General features: G+C 39.4%; 2 protein-coding genes across 4 annotated transcripts in view; one reads left to right on the top strand and one right to left on the bottom strand.

The window, feature by feature from the left end:
• Positions 1-15509, bottom strand: part of ACTA2 (actin, alpha 2, smooth muscle, aorta) — a 61487-nt gene that overhangs the window by 15747 nt on the left and 30231 nt on the right. The window contains exon 1 of one of the 3 annotated variants that reach the window (XM_011947879.1): positions 1491-1770. The exons of 1 other annotated variant lie outside the window; for it this stretch is intronic. The gene's annotated coding sequence lies outside the window, so the exon portion shown is untranslated. Of the gene's footprint in view, positions 1-1483; positions 1771-15509 lie in introns of those variants that run through there. One more of the 3 variants, XM_011947881.1, reaches the window with a different exon arrangement.
• STAMBPL1 (STAM binding protein-like 1) overlaps positions 1-15509 on the top strand; it is a 98764-nt gene that overhangs the window by 72912 nt on the left and 10343 nt on the right. The gene's annotated exons all lie outside the window — the stretch shown is intronic.

Below are 15509 nucleotides of genomic sequence, written 5' to 3'. Positions count from 1 at the left end.
TATGGACGTGCTGAGTGCACTTTCCAAACCAAAAGTAAGGGCTGAAAAGAGGACAAAACATTTCAAATTAGGATGGTCTCTGAAAATGGGAAGGTATGGTGACCATGAGTGCCGGGATACTTTTAATAACTGTTTTGTTGGGCAGTGATGGCTTGGGAGGAGGGGTTGACTATACTCAGAAAAAGTAGGCTGACCCTCAGCATCAGCAAGAATGCAGAAAAATAAATCTCAAAATTCAGCAAATTTTTTTTTACTTGGCCAAAAAAAAAAAGAAAAGAAAAAGAAAATCCAGGAAGAATGTTATAATGTCCAAAAGGAGCACTGTCATTGAAGAAGTCACTGTGTCCCTGGAAAGAGTCCGCTCAGTGGTTTAGAGCTCTTCTCTAACCTGAATGAGCAGCTCGGTTTGGAGCAAAGCATTTCCTAATTAGGTAAAACACGCTCGCGTGTCTGCTTTTGGAACTGCACCCAGGTCAGGGGGTTTGCTTCAACTGACTAGAGTTCATCTTGTGCCAAAAATGAGTCGTTGATGGGAGGGGAAAGAAGATTACAGTTCCCAGCTCATTGGTCTTGAAACGCAAACCATATTTAGTCATGAATCACAAAATGCTAGGAAAATCTCAGCATGAAAACTCCAGTCTGGGCTGAAGCTGCCAAGCCTTGATTTGCAGTGAAGCTCAGGCTGGGGTGGCAGGGCTGGCTCCACAGTCACACTTGCATCACCAGGCTGAGGGGAGCTTTAAGCTGAGAGAGATGCAAACCAGATATCCTGCCGGGAGGCACACACAGCTGTCAGATGCAGACTCTGCTCCCTCCCTCTTTCTTTCCAGAGAAAAATTCAGCTGGTCACCTGCTGTGCTCTGCTGCAAATGACCAATGATGCAGATCCGAACATGTAAGGTCACACATACACATTTCCAACAAAAAAGAGATATACATTTCCAACAAAAGACACTACCAGTTAGAGCCAGGGAAACCCAGAAGTGAGTACACAAATTCAGGCGCAAAGACTTGGCAACTATTCTCTGTTCACTTCTGAAATCCACTTCCAGACACCTTAGCTGCACCAAAAATACAGCCCAGTGAAAAAAATCCCTACACCAAATCAGAACCAAAAACAAATCTCAGAGTTTCCAGTGCCTAAATACAAATAAATGTATAACTTACTGCACACAGCTAACCTGCACACCTGTGTTGTGCTGCAAGATCTGGGCTGCTTGTTTAGTATGAACGTTTGATAGATGACATGCATTAATAAAATTTTCATATTCTTCTCCACCCCTTCCATCATACCAAACTACCTATTAGCCTTGTCTTTAATGTTAGATCATTAAACCCAAAAGCTACAATCATTTTAGTAGAACAACTTTCATTCAGAAATATCAGTGCATGAACCCAGCCAAATCCCTGCAGATGATGTCTTGTTATTCTGGGTAATTAAAAGAGCCACTGGAATCTATAAGTCTTATCCCTGGGCTGGCACCACTTACCCTGACAGTGCTTGGCTGGGCTTCTCCACACTGGGTGGTGTTCAGGGAAGCTGAACGCTGAAGGGTTATATAGCCTCTTGGCCTGCTCTCCTCCCACTCGCTTCCCAAACAAGGAACAAAGACAGACTTGAGCCTGTCGTTCAGTCTAACACAACCATATAGGGACCTCAGCACAAAACTCTCTAATCTGGGTGGCCGGAGGCCTGGGTCTCTTCCACTGCATTCCACTGCTCTGCTCATGAAACGGGAGGCGGCTCAGCTGCCTGTGGGAGATAAACACGCCAAGCCTTCAGGACAACTGCAGAAGTGCCCAGAGACACTGAGCTAGGGTAATGGGCAGATGCAGGCATGGTTTGCACATTCCACAGAGGATGCCAGCTTGCCGTCATGCTGGAATTTCAGGCCATTTCCTAATAAACCGAGAACAGAAAGGGGCAGAAAGGGCTGCCTCTGCCTAGCACGGACTTTTAAAACTCTTACACCATGGTAGCATGCAAGGAAGAAAGATATTCCTTCAGTCGTCTATAAATACATAGAGGGAGTGATGATTTTATGGTAGGCACACTGTTTATAAATCAAGTTCTTGAGGGATGTGAGTGGAAGTAGGAATTGAAGTATGGAGACAAGGTTGACAGGTCTATGTTTTACAAAGAGGAATATGGATGTTAGCATTATTATAACTACATTCGTTTTGTTGTTGTTGTTGTTTGTTTTTTGGTGCATTAGCTTTGTCTACTAATTTGTCACTGAGCAAATTAGCAACATAAGTAGGGACCATCCTTTGACAAAAGAGTCTACCCAGCAGTCAGTCAAAGAAGTAGTTTGGAAAAGAAAGGAGATTGTTCAAAGGAAGCCTCTCTAGCCCTCCTCTTTGCCCACTAACCTACTTGACAGGAAGTAGACAGACCAAGTGATATGGTTTGGTTCTATGTCCCCACCCAAATCTTGTCTCGAATTCTAATCTCCATAATCCCCACATGTCCAGAGAAAGGCTAGGTGGGAGGTGCCCGGATCATGGGGGCGTTTTCTCCCATGCTGTTCTCATGAAAGTGAGTGAGTTCTCACGAAATCTGATGGTTTTATAAGGCAGTTTTCCCTGCTCTTGCTTGTTCTCTCGCGCCTGCTGCCATGTAAGGCACACCTCTTCCCCTTTTGCCATGAGTTTAGTTTCTTGAGGCCTCCCCAGCCATGCAGAACTGTGAGTAAATTAAACTTCTTTTCTTTATAAATTACCCAATCTTGGGTATGTCTTTATAGCAGTGTGAAAGTGGACTAAGATACCAGGTGATCCTGTCATTTCTCAAAGATATAAGCCCTCATCTCAAGCATCAATGAATAGCTTCGATGATTTTGTATTTGTCTGCTAGGTTCTCACTAAACTCATAAAGAAATATTTTTGCGGGCACTATGAGTATATCTGGACTGTGGACATGTGAGAAAAATCCCAGAATGAGTGACTTTATTTTACAGCCATGACCAGCTGGTCACTCATATTACTATATCAGATCTGTTTGATTAATGGTGCCCACACATATACATACATATATATCTTTGAAGAATTGCACTAATGATTATTAGAAAATTTTAAACAGCATAAGACTAAATCATAACAGGATTTCTCTATACTGCTTGGGATTTGTCTAACTTTTACCAACCAGAAAACACAGCCGTTTGAATGTTAAAATATAAAATCTACACAGTACAATATAAAGTTGGCCATTTGGGGTTAATCCATTAGTTTTCATCACAGGAATCATGTGAAGCAAAATTTCCATATTTTCTTGAGTAGGAGGGCAATTTGAACAGAGGAAGGATTCCCCTTCCTCATGCTTCTGACTCACGCAGTGTCTGTGTAGTCCTTGGGATCTTTATGAAGTGACTGTTCATCGAAACACCAAAGAGAAGAGTTTTTGCATTCACCTTTATGATTCTTACATCATTTCTTCCTTGATTATGGTAGTGTATATCCAAAGCACTGATAGTAATCAGACTATGATGAAATAAAGAGATATACTAAAAGAGGACTCAAGGTTTAGTTTTTCTTGCAAGGTTTTTTTTTTTTTTTTTTTTCCAAATAATCTATGATGCTAACCAGGAAAGACTTATAATTGAAAATAAATTTCAGAGTAAGTGATTAAATGATCTTATTGCCTGGGTTTGAGATTTATAGTTTCACATCCCATCCAAATCTCTTCAGTGAGAGAAACCAACACTGTATGGGTATGAGTGTGTGTGCAAAGATATCTCCAGTCAAGCGGCCAGATACTTCCTTCCTGGGGCCAGCAGCCATGTATCCAGGGAGTTATGGAACAGTTAGAAAAAGAGTAGTGTCAAAAAAAAAAAAAAAAGAAGAAGAAGAAGAAGGAAAGAAAGAAAAACAGTAGTGTCTGGTAACTTGGTTGCAGTTCAGGGACACTATAAAATAAATTCCAAGCTAAAGCACATATCCAAGAATAATTTCCAGACACGTTATTCTACAAACATCATGCACCATCTTAGTAAGATTATTTCATTATGATTTATCGTAAATTCCTTGAGCACTGGTGCAGCACTGTGTAGATTTAGATTAGGCCATGTAAATACTGACAAATATCCATAAAATATTGAAGTCTGGTAAGAAAAATGATTTTCCGCTGGTGCTGAAAAATTGGGCTGTGGAAATTGTTTTTTTCTAGACTGATCATACTCATTGACTAGTTCAGCTCATAAAATTCATTTTTCTGAGAAGACACAATGAGAGCAAGGCACCCTTTCCATTTCCCACCTTTGAAATTCTCCAGGAGAGTCACAAACAGTTCTCCTAAGACAGCCCACAAAGACAAGGCATGGAGTCTACACTGGCACAATGGCCATCCCGCCACATCTGCAGGGATTTACCAGGCTCTGCTCTGTCCTTCATTTGAGCATAATTAATATTCTTTATGGGAAATTTGATTGGACAAAATTTGATTTGGACAGCTTTCTATGAGGGTGTAAAGGCTGGTATTTCAGGGATTTATTTTCATGTTTTCATTTATTTCAAAATGTAAGAAGATCAGAGAGAAGATACATGGTATGTTAAATGTGAGAAGAACCATGCAACATGAGGATGTGAGGAAGGAATGCAGTGACAATTGGCCCTCAGACCTTGACTTTGTGTAAAGGCAAACATTTTGGATCAGTACACGGGGGTTATGATTCAGAGTTGAAATTCCAAAGCTATCATTTACTACCACTGTATCTCCTTTGTGCCTTAGCTTTCTTATAAGAAAAATAGGGTTAATATTCATGCCTTATCACAAGGTGGCAGTGAGATATGAGGAGTTAATAGGTTAGAAGCACCTAGAACACTGCCTGGCCCATGGTGAGCACGATGTAATTATTAGCTATTATTATCGTCACTTTTTCAGACAACAAAAGTGCAGAGGTAAACTCTTACCCAGAAGATTGTGACACCCTGTGCTGGTTTCCTATTGCTGCTCTAGCAAATTATGACAAACTTACTGGCTTCAAACAACACAAAAGCATTCTGTTATAGTTCTTGAGGTCAGAAGTCCAAAACAAGTTTTCAGGGGACTAAAATCAAGGCACTCCCTCTGGAAGCTCTTGTGGGGGTCTATGTCTTTGTCTTTTCTAGTCTCTAGCGTCCACTTGGCTCATGGCTGCTGCTTCTTTCTTCAAAGCCTGCAGCAGAGCGTCTTCAAACTCTCTTTCTGACATTAATCCTCCTGTCTCCCTCTTAGAAGGACCTTTGTGAATATATTGGGCTCTGATGGATAATCCAGGATAGTTCAACGTAATCTTCCCATTTTAAGAGTATTGATTTAATCGTATCTGCAAAGTCACCATTTTGTGTGTAAGGTAACATATCCACAGGTTTAGGGGATTAGTAGTTGAACATCTTGCGGGGAGGGTTCATTATCCTGCTTATTACATACTCCCATCTCACCACTCAATGTATTTGCCATTACATGTCAAGGCATTTACACCAGTTTCTCAGTTTCCAAAAAGTATTTCTACCAATGGTGTTGGCATCAGATGTACTTACTACACTTAATAAACATTACCTTAGACTGTTTATTCTGCTATAACTAAATAGCTGAGACTGGATAGTTTATTTAAAGATGAAATTTATTCCTCACATTTCTGGAAGCTGGGAAGTCCAAGATCAAGGAGCCAGCATCTGGTGAGGGCCTTCTTGATATGCCATCCCATGGTGGAAGAAAGGGCGAACCTGCTCCCACAAGTCCTATTTATAGTGGCATTAATCTATTCATGGAGGTGGAGCCCTTATCAATTAAACCCCTCCCATTAGGCCTCATCTCCCAACACTGTTGCCCTAGGGTTTAAGTTTCCAATACATGAGTTTTGGGAGACATACTAAGATCATAGCAGACACTTAAGACATAGTACATAAGTCTTATCTTAGGAAAGGGATCAGAAAACTGTAAAGCTACATGCCCATGATCCTGTAATGGCCAACTAGGAAAGTGGAATAAACTTATATCCCTCCTTTATGCTTTTCAGAGTGTCTAGATAATGTAATGCATTTATAAGATTCACAAGGCACCTTCAAGAGCTTTATTGTATTTTATTTTTGTTTATGAAAGAACAAAATTGCATGTCAGATTGCAGAATAGCACCTGTTAGATTTGGGAGACAGAACAACTTTTGACATCCTCTTTGTCACCAAAGATAACTTGAGAAGTTAGGTTTAACCACGAAGAACAGAGAGCTTTAAAAGATGTTTTAAATTCCTGGAAAAGAAGGATAATACCTATTTTTCCTTTGTCAATTGCACTTACATTTTTTTCCTGCCTCTCCTACCTTATCTACTCCAACTCAGAACTAATATGTGCCAACATTGCCCCGGTGATATGGAACAATGGACTTTCCCATTAACAAGTCAGACAAGCTCATAACTGAGGACCTTTGCTCATGCTGATCCTCTGCCTGAAACAATATTTCCCCCATTCACTCCTCTAACTCCTTTCCTAATGCCATCTCTTCTTTTAGCGTAGTCTCCATATCCTCCTAAACTCAGTTTAAGTGTCCCCTTCCCCTAGGAAGCCCTCCTTACCCACTTCCTTTTTTTTTTTTTTTGAGCTGGAATCTTGCTCTGTCACCCAAGCTGGAATGCAGTGGTGCAATTTCGGCTCACTGCAACCACCACCTCCCGGGTTCAAGCAATTCTCCTGCCTCAGCCTCCCGAGTAGCTGGAATTACAGGCACCTGCCACCATGCCTGGCTAATTTTTGTATTTTTAGCAGAGACAGGGTTTCACCATCTTGGCCAGGCTGATCTTGAACTCCTGACCTCATGATCTGCCTGCCTTGGCCTCCTGAAGTGCTAGGATTACAGACGTGACTCCCTACCCACTTCTACCCCACTCATTTTGGTTAAGGGTGCCTTCTATATTTATTCATACTACTTTGTGTTTGCCTCTCTCATAGCACTCACTATATTGTTCTATAATAATATGTCCAGCTTTCATGCTAGACTATAATGTGTTTGAAGGCAGACTAAATTGCTTTCATCTTTGCATTCCTAGAGCCTGGAACATTCAGTAAATGTTTCTTGAACTGAACTGAATTAAGCACAGAAAATGCTTAGCAAATGGTCAAGGATATTCTGAAGAGAGGGCAAATAAAAATAAAACAACTAATAGTTATTAGACAATGCTATGAGCTATTTGCTCTACATACATAAACTCATTTAATCTTCAGAGCAACCATAAGGAATACTATTTTTCCCATTTACAGATGAGGAAATGGAGGCTCAAATAAGCCAAATAACTTGCATGGCCCCATAACTGGTAAATAGTAGAGCAGGAATTCAAACCCAGACCCATCTGACACCAGAGATTGAGTTCAAACACATGCACAGAGGTGTAGGTAGTGGCCTGTGTGTCAGGCTCCACCAAGGTGGTAGGAAGCATGAGGTTAAATCATCAAGCCAAAGCCGATGACCTCACTATTCAACATCCCAGCCTCGTGAAAGCCTGGGCACACAAGACAATATCGGCACCAGCTAGCTCAAGTGAACCCAGTATTAGCTCTTTTCTCTCAAGCTGACTAGACCAAACTGCCCCAGCTTCCTACTGATTGAAGCTCTCCTTCACAAAAGACCTTGAATCTACAGGATGACCAAGGTTCCTGGTGTACCCAAGGGGTTTCCTTGGTCCTGGCGAGGAAGGCAGGATATGGGGCTTGCAGTGCCTTAAAAAGTCCCAGGAAATCCAGGACAAGTTGGTTATTTGAATAATTACCAATGATTAGAGCAGCCTGTCTTGTACATTACTCATAGGGACTCTTCCTTTCAGAAGCCTTTGAAGAGGACCACAGCCATCTATACCAATGGTATTGACCAGTGTTGTCTAACAGAACTTACTGCAATGATGGAAAATTCAATATCAGTACTGTCTAATACAGTAACTGCTAGCCACACATGACTATTGATCATTGAAATATCTATAGGAATTTTTAAATTTATTTAATCTTAATTAGATTTTAATTTGAATAGCCACATATGGCTACTGACTTCCATATTGGACAGCACAGGAATAATAAGTTTTAAATTTGGTTGCAACTGAAATTGCCTCGGGGGCTTAAAAAAATCCCAATGCAGAGGCTACCCTCTAGCTCAATTAAATCAGAGCATCTTAGATGGGACACAGATGTCTAATGTGTATCCAAGAATACGAACCTTCGGAATAGACCAGGGATCCCAAAATATGGGCTATGAATTGACTGCATCAGGATCAACAGAAGAGTATATTAGTAATATGCAAAGCTGACTCTCTTTCCCCTTAAACACACCTCCTAAATTATAATCCCTGGAGAAGACCCTAGAGTCAATTTTCCAAAATAAACTTTTCATCTTAGAATAGAAAAGTTGTGAAGATAGTACAGGGAGTTCTCATTTACCCTACACCTAGTTTCCTCTAATATTAACATCTCACATTACTGTGGTATATTTTCCATAATTAATGAACCAATATTTACATATTATTAAGGAATCTTCAGAATTCATTCTGATTCCCTCAGCTTTTACTTAATGTTCCTTTTTGTTCGAGGATACCATGCTGCATTTAAGTCAAGTCTCTTTAGCCATGTTTTCTTAGCTGTGACAGTTTCTCAGACTTTTCTTATGTTTAATGACCTTGACAGTTTTGAGGAGTATTGGTCAGATGTTTTGTAAACTGTCTCTCAATTTGGATTTGTCTGATGTTTTTCTCGTGATTGGACTGAGATTACATGTTTTTGGGAAGAAAACCCTAGAGGTAAGTTGTTATTCTCATCCCTTGATATCAAGACAAGATGCTGCCAGAATGACTTATCACTATAGATGTTCATCTTAATGACTGGACTAATGTTTGCCAGGTTTCTCTACTGTAAAATTATTTTTCTGTCAGCATCTTCCATACTATACTCTTTGGATAGAAGTTACAAGTACAGTACACACTTAAAGAATGGGGAGTTACACTTCACCCCCTTGAGGACAGAGTATTTATATAAATTATCCAAAATAAAAATCTATTTTTGATACAATCCTCAATGATTTTTATTCATAATAAAATTTGGGAATCACTCAGACAAACAGCTGAAGGAGGCAGAACCACATGACATCCAGTTTGGCCCTGATTCTCTGAGTGTGGATGACATGGTGAACTGGCGGATTTGCTAGACTTCTGTGAAGACTAGCTGATAGTCACTTATTTAGTCTAGAAACCAGATCACTGCTCATCTAAACACAAAACAGTGAATAAATATAGAATTGTTGATATTACCACCAAGGAGTGTTTTGGAGTTGGAATCCAGCATATTGGAGGAGAAAAAAAGCCATATCAAGAAGGATACATATAGTGCTTTGGACCAAAATCACAGCAACCAAGAGGCATTCCCTAAAAAAGAAAAAATATCAGTAGTATCAGGTAGAGAACTAGGCAACTGGTGGCCCAAAGGATCTTGGGATATATATGGCCATGTGAAGAGGACCACCATGATGCATTGGCATGTACAGGACACTTCAGAGCTACAATACCATTATTGACAACAATAACAAACATTCACTAAGTCGTTAGCAGAGTTAGTTTATGGTGTAAACGGTGATTCAGAAACTCATTTGTCACTAGTGGATTCCTTGAACCAGTAACAAAGCTATCTTACCAAGGGGAAAGTGTTTTACTATTGCTGTTTATAAGCCACAGAAAGTCTCTGTTCTCTGGATCCCTGCTTGGCTTTGGTAAAGCTACAGTTAGAGACTCAACCTCTTGGTTTCTCAGAACATTAGTTAGTGCATTGTTCAATTTTAATACTCAAGGAGTGTGTGTTGAGAATTGTGGGAGGTTCAGAAGCTTGGCCACACACAGGAGCAGCTCTGAGTAACTGAGAATGCTTAGTCAGAAGTGACAACTTCCGGGAGACACGAAGGCTGCCTTAATGCACTGAAGCGACGTGAAGTAGAAAAGTGAGCATCTTTCATGTTCCCTGTGAAAATATAAATAGCACACATGGGCTATGTCTACAAAGAAATAGATTTCCTTCACCTTCACCTAGAAACATAAGTTAAAGTTTCTAACAACCTAGCAACACAGAGGACAGATTGCCTTATGGGATAGTGAGTGTTTTGTCTATTGAATTAAGTAAGTGGATGCAAGATGACCTCAGGGCTATTGTTGAAAAGGTTTGTGTACTACGTAGAAAGAAAATGTGAAGAGACTTTTAAGGATCTTTCAATTCTTTCACTTTCCATCCTCTTGATATAGGATGAGTGACACTATGCCAACTGTCTGGGATGTCACTGCTCATCTCTGTTTCTTCATCAATGTCAGAAATGTGAATGTGAAATGTGCAGTTAGAAGAGTGTGATGCTTTTCTTAAACTGGCTGATTTATACACATCGAGGAAGACATAATTTAGGCAAGAATAGCCACAGAGTAAGAGAGAGACCCTCAGTGTAGAGATCTACAGTCCTGACTTTGCCATCAAGATGCTATTATGAAAGAGGACAAGATCTTTACATCTCTGAATCTCAATCTTTCCAAAAATGAAGACTTTGTACTAATTCATCTCTCAGTTTTCTTCTAGTTCTGACATTCTATGCAGTCTTTCCTTTGTCCTTATTCTTAAATGGTGTTTGCTAGGTTTCAGTGAAAAGGCGCTAGTCCTTATTATTCAATGAAAATCACAAACCTTAGTGTTTACTGATGGTGCCTTAGAAAATATAAATGACAGGATTACTATGGCTGCATTGATTTGCCTTTCTACTTCTTAACTTCCCTAAATGTGTACACCCTTTATATGATATTTTTGCCATGCATCAGTAATCTATATTCCAAAATCTAAGACAAGTTTTACAAATTCAGATGCCTATTGGGGCAGGGATAACTGAAAAGGCCAAGTGGTACTTCTGATAAACAGAGGACCTAGGTCTCCTGCAAGGGATCGGTCACCATTCAGCCCCATCTGGTGTTGTAATGCTAGTTCAGAGTTGCCAGATCTTCCACTTTTTATGAGAAGGTAGAAATTGTAACCTTTATGCAAAAATTCCTTCATTTAAAATGACGGCAATTAACTAACATTTTTAAAAAAGGACAACAGGCTAAATCAATGTATTTTGTGTGTCTTCAGTTTGTAAACTCTGATCTACAAACAACAATAACATCCAATCCAATCACAGCTCCAGTGCTCCCTGACACCCCAACCTACAGTATTTCAATAGGTAATTAAATAACAAGAAAACTAAAGTATGAAATGTCATCAAGGATTAGTGGTTTAAAAAAAGACAGGAGATAGTCTCAGTTAGAATATTTCAGACAGGTAGCTTCCTGCCTTACTTTGTTATCAGCTTCTTAGATGTGGTTCTGTAACTTTCGCTTAGGAAGGAAGTAGTAACAATAGCTCTTGGCTAATTGTCTTTGGTGACAAATACCACAGATGGTGTTATATCCCAAGTGTATTAACATGAGTGTCACACACTATTTCAGTGTCTAAAAAAGAAATGACCATTTTATCAGCACGTGATTACTGTGATGTGGAATAAATTTCATAAGTGTATTACTCTGTTCTCATAAAGACATACCTGAGACTGGGTAATTTATAAAGGAAAGAGGTTTAATGGATTCACAGTTCCACATGGCTGAGGAGGCCTCACAATCATGGTGGAAGGTGAAGGAAGAGCAAAGGGACTTCTTACATGGCAGCAGGCAAGAGTGTGTGCAGGGGAACGCCCCTTTATAAAACCATCAGATCTCGTGAGACTTATTCACTGTCATGAGAACAGCTCAGGAAAGACCCACCCCCATGATTCAGTTACCTCCCACCAGGTCACTTCCATGACATGGGCATTATGGGAGCTACAATTCAAGATGAGACGTGGGTGGGAACACAGCCAAACCGTATCAATATGAAAATCTGGGGAAATTTCCAGGATGCCAATTTTCTGGGAAGCTTTTGAGGATCATAGGTTTGGAGCAAATGCCTACTAATGTCTTAGTGTAAATTTATTTCCAGAGATTCTCAGAGGGGAATGGAACTTACTTTTATTTAATGCCTACCATGTCCCCAAGTATAGTACTTATTACATAGATAATAAGATGAATAAAGTAGTTTATTTCTTACTCTTCAGGAGTAAGGGATTAAACAGTAAGTCTGACTTACTAGGAAAGGAATGACTAGAATCTCATGAAAATTTTAAATTTTTGCACTCACCTTATTTTATTTAGTCAAGATATTTTTGTCCCTCTCCTAGAGGTCACTCTGGGAAGTTAAGCAGTTTCAGCAATGCTTACCAATGCTCGGATCTCTAGACCTATTTAAACCAATAGCAAATACTTTCAGATCACTGTAGTGTTGGCACATCTCTGTCCCTGGAAGGTGAATTTGATTTTTGTCTGCAGCCAAATGCCATTCTCATTGGAGGCTAGTGAAGAAGGTGAGTTGACAAGCTTGGGCATTACAATTTGGGGTCAAAAAAGAAGTAGGTTCTGGAGTAATCAAACTGATATCCGTGTTTGACTTGTAAAGAACCTGGATATACAGTCTCCATTTAGTTATACATTCTGGCAGATTGTCTTAAACTTCTCTTTTTTTCTGCATGTCCACACTTTATTACAATGCTACAGTTTCTAATCATCTTTTAGCTAGAACTAAAAGGCTCTTTCCTACTTTGACGTCTAATTTTGTATTCCTATTTTTCCTAACAGGCCCTATCTAAGTTTAGTGCTATGTATTTTAGTTTAGTTTACTTTGGTTTAGTTTCATATGTTTTTATATTATTTTTACTTTATTTTATAATTTCTATATTTTGTTATATTTTTTATTTTAGTTTAGTTTTATATATTTAGTTTAATATATTTTAGTTTAGTTTCATCTATTTTGCATTGTATGGGAGGAAAAAATAATTATCTGTCTATTCTTCTGAATTCTTATCTGGAACCCCTGCAGTAAAAGGCAGATTAAAAAGAAAAAAGCAAACAGAAGTTTATTAACAAATAGGCTTCATATATATATGGGAAATATCCAGGGAATGAGCAATTCTCAAAGAGGTGACTTAGAACTCTGGTTTATATGGCATTGTCAACAAAGAACAACAGATTGGTGGGGAAGAGACAAGACAAGGGGAAAGGATATTGAGTTTCTGGGGGTGGCAAATTGTGGGAAAACAAATACATGGGAAACTAATGGTAGACAAAAGGTTATACAGTAAAGTCTGTTATGTAGATTCCTCTTGCCATATTCAGGCAAGCAAGGGCCTAAGGTCATCCCTGGTGATCAACCTTTGTCCTTCTTGGTAGAGAGGGAAGGAGGGACACCTTTGTAATTGCATGTCCTGCTTTTAAGCAAATAGAGGTAGGGCAGAGAGATTTTTTGTATCTACTTCTCGATTGCTTTCAGCTCAAAATAATCCTTATGCCAGAAAGGCATATTTTGGGGTGGCATATTCAGCTACCCCTTCAGCATATAGTATCTACATATCTTGTACCAACCAGTCTCTTTCCCTGTCTGCAGCTATACAAATTAAACTATTAGGAAAGCATGAACATTCAAAGGAGGCATCCTTTTTGCTGCTCCTTTACAACTTTCTTTTGCCCACCTGTTTTTCCTTTGCCCTCCTGTTTTGCTCCTTTGCAGCTTTCACTCCAAGCTTTACAAACATTTTTAGTGTCTCAAGTTTCCTCCTTCCCCACAGCACACAAATTCATATAGTCCAGCCCTTGTGTATTCTATTTCCAGAGCCGGGGATAGCTTCCCTCTTTCTCTTCCGCCAAATCATGTTTCTGCCTTATCTTAAAAGCCTACTCAAAATTCATCCACAGCAAACCTTCTTAGATGCATTTTTTCCACAGGGAGAATTCTCCAATCGCTCCAGTGATTTCATCAGCACACTTACTTGATGTAAGCTCTTATATTCTCTCACATTTGCAGTATATTCACCACTAGGCTGTAAACTTTTGGAGGCAGTCAGTGTGTTCATTTTTCCCTTAGTGCACCCTGCCCTTCTACATATAGTAGAAACTCAGGAATTTAGTTAAACAACTTTCTGTCTTCCCCAAACCTTAAATGAACTGTCTGCAATGACCATCTCAGACTTTGTTATTTTCAGAAAGTTTCCCTAATTTATTTTACGGAAAGAACAGATAAGATGCATAAGATAAGGGACATTCTCTGGCTGTAGGCTTTCTTTAGCACATTTCAGGATTATTACAACAGAAAAGCCTTGCCCTGTTTTCCTTAAGCAGCATGCAGCTGCCTAGTGTACTTGCTTTAGGAGGTCAAACACATTAGGTATATCAACATATCGACCACCAAAAGCCAATGCACAGAACAGAGGTCCTCAGGCAAGCAGATGGAACCATAGTTGCAAGGTCAAGTCATTAAGCAAAGGATCCAATGGTGACCATCATGCTTCCCCCTGGTTTTTTTGAAAAGCACAGATTTTCCAAGAAATTGCTGAGCAAAGAGCCCCTTACTAACGAAACAGCAGACTCCATGGAAGAGTCAACTTTATGATCCACTGCTGGTTTGGGTTGATTTGCTTTTAACTAATTATTGATCACCATAATGACTAACTTTTGAGAGAGCCCTGCCAAAAATAAATATTCCTTAAATGAGGTACACCAATGTTTTTTTCCACTCCAGTCCTTGAAAATAGTAAGTTAGGGCAGAGTTTCCTAAAGCATGGCCTGAATTTACAGAACCATAGTCATCAGAATCACTTGGGCAATTTGGTAACATATTATTAGGTTGGTGCAAAAGTAATCACGGTTTTTGCCATTGAAAGTAATGGTCCTAATACATTCCTGGGACTCACCTGAGCCAGGCTGTCTGCCATGGGGCCTAGAGATCTGCATTTGTTTTTTTGTATGAATTTATTTGTATGTGGTTTACAGTATTGGTACTCATACACCATGCACAGTTGTTTTAAATGTATTTTTTAATGTTTGGTAAAACAATATGTGCACATAATAAATAAAAATGGTATAGTTAATAAAAAATAACAGAGGGGTTAGGATGCAAAGCAATCCTGTTGCCTCCTCCCTCCCTTCCCCAGTCCTGATCCTCAGAGACAGCTGCTTCTAGCCCTTCTGGTCTTTTCTTCTGGTGGTTATGTCTTTCTGTATTTTGCACCTGACATGGGTTTGCCACCATTTCCTGCTTATCAGTGTTGGACCTTATCCACTAGACTTCCTGCTCTCATAATAGGCTTCTCTATCCCCACCTCTCAAAAGGTTATAATTCCTTTATTGGTTACTTTTTGTAGTAAGCTAAGCAATAAACATTTATCTTTTTAATCTTGTTCTATCAACTCTACAGTTATTTTGACCCTTGCATCCCCTTCTTCACCTAGCCCCAAGTGACTACTATTTTTGTCTGTTCCAGAATTTTATTTAATTTTTAAATTTTTTTATTATACTTTAAGTTCTAGGGTACATGTGCACAACGTACAAGTTTGTTACATATGTATACATGTGCCATGTTGGTGTGCTGCACCCATTAACTCATCATTCACATCAGGTATATCTCCTAATGCTATCCC

The sequence above is a fragment of the Colobus angolensis genome, unplaced genomic scaffold, assembly GCF_000951035.1.
Source record: "Colobus angolensis palliatus isolate OR3802 unplaced genomic scaffold, Cang.pa_1.0 Scaffold270, whole genome shotgun sequence".
Classification (NCBI taxonomy): Eukaryota; Metazoa; Chordata; class Mammalia; order Primates; family Cercopithecidae; genus Colobus; species Colobus angolensis.
This window is presented reverse-complemented; position numbering and strand designations above follow the sequence as displayed.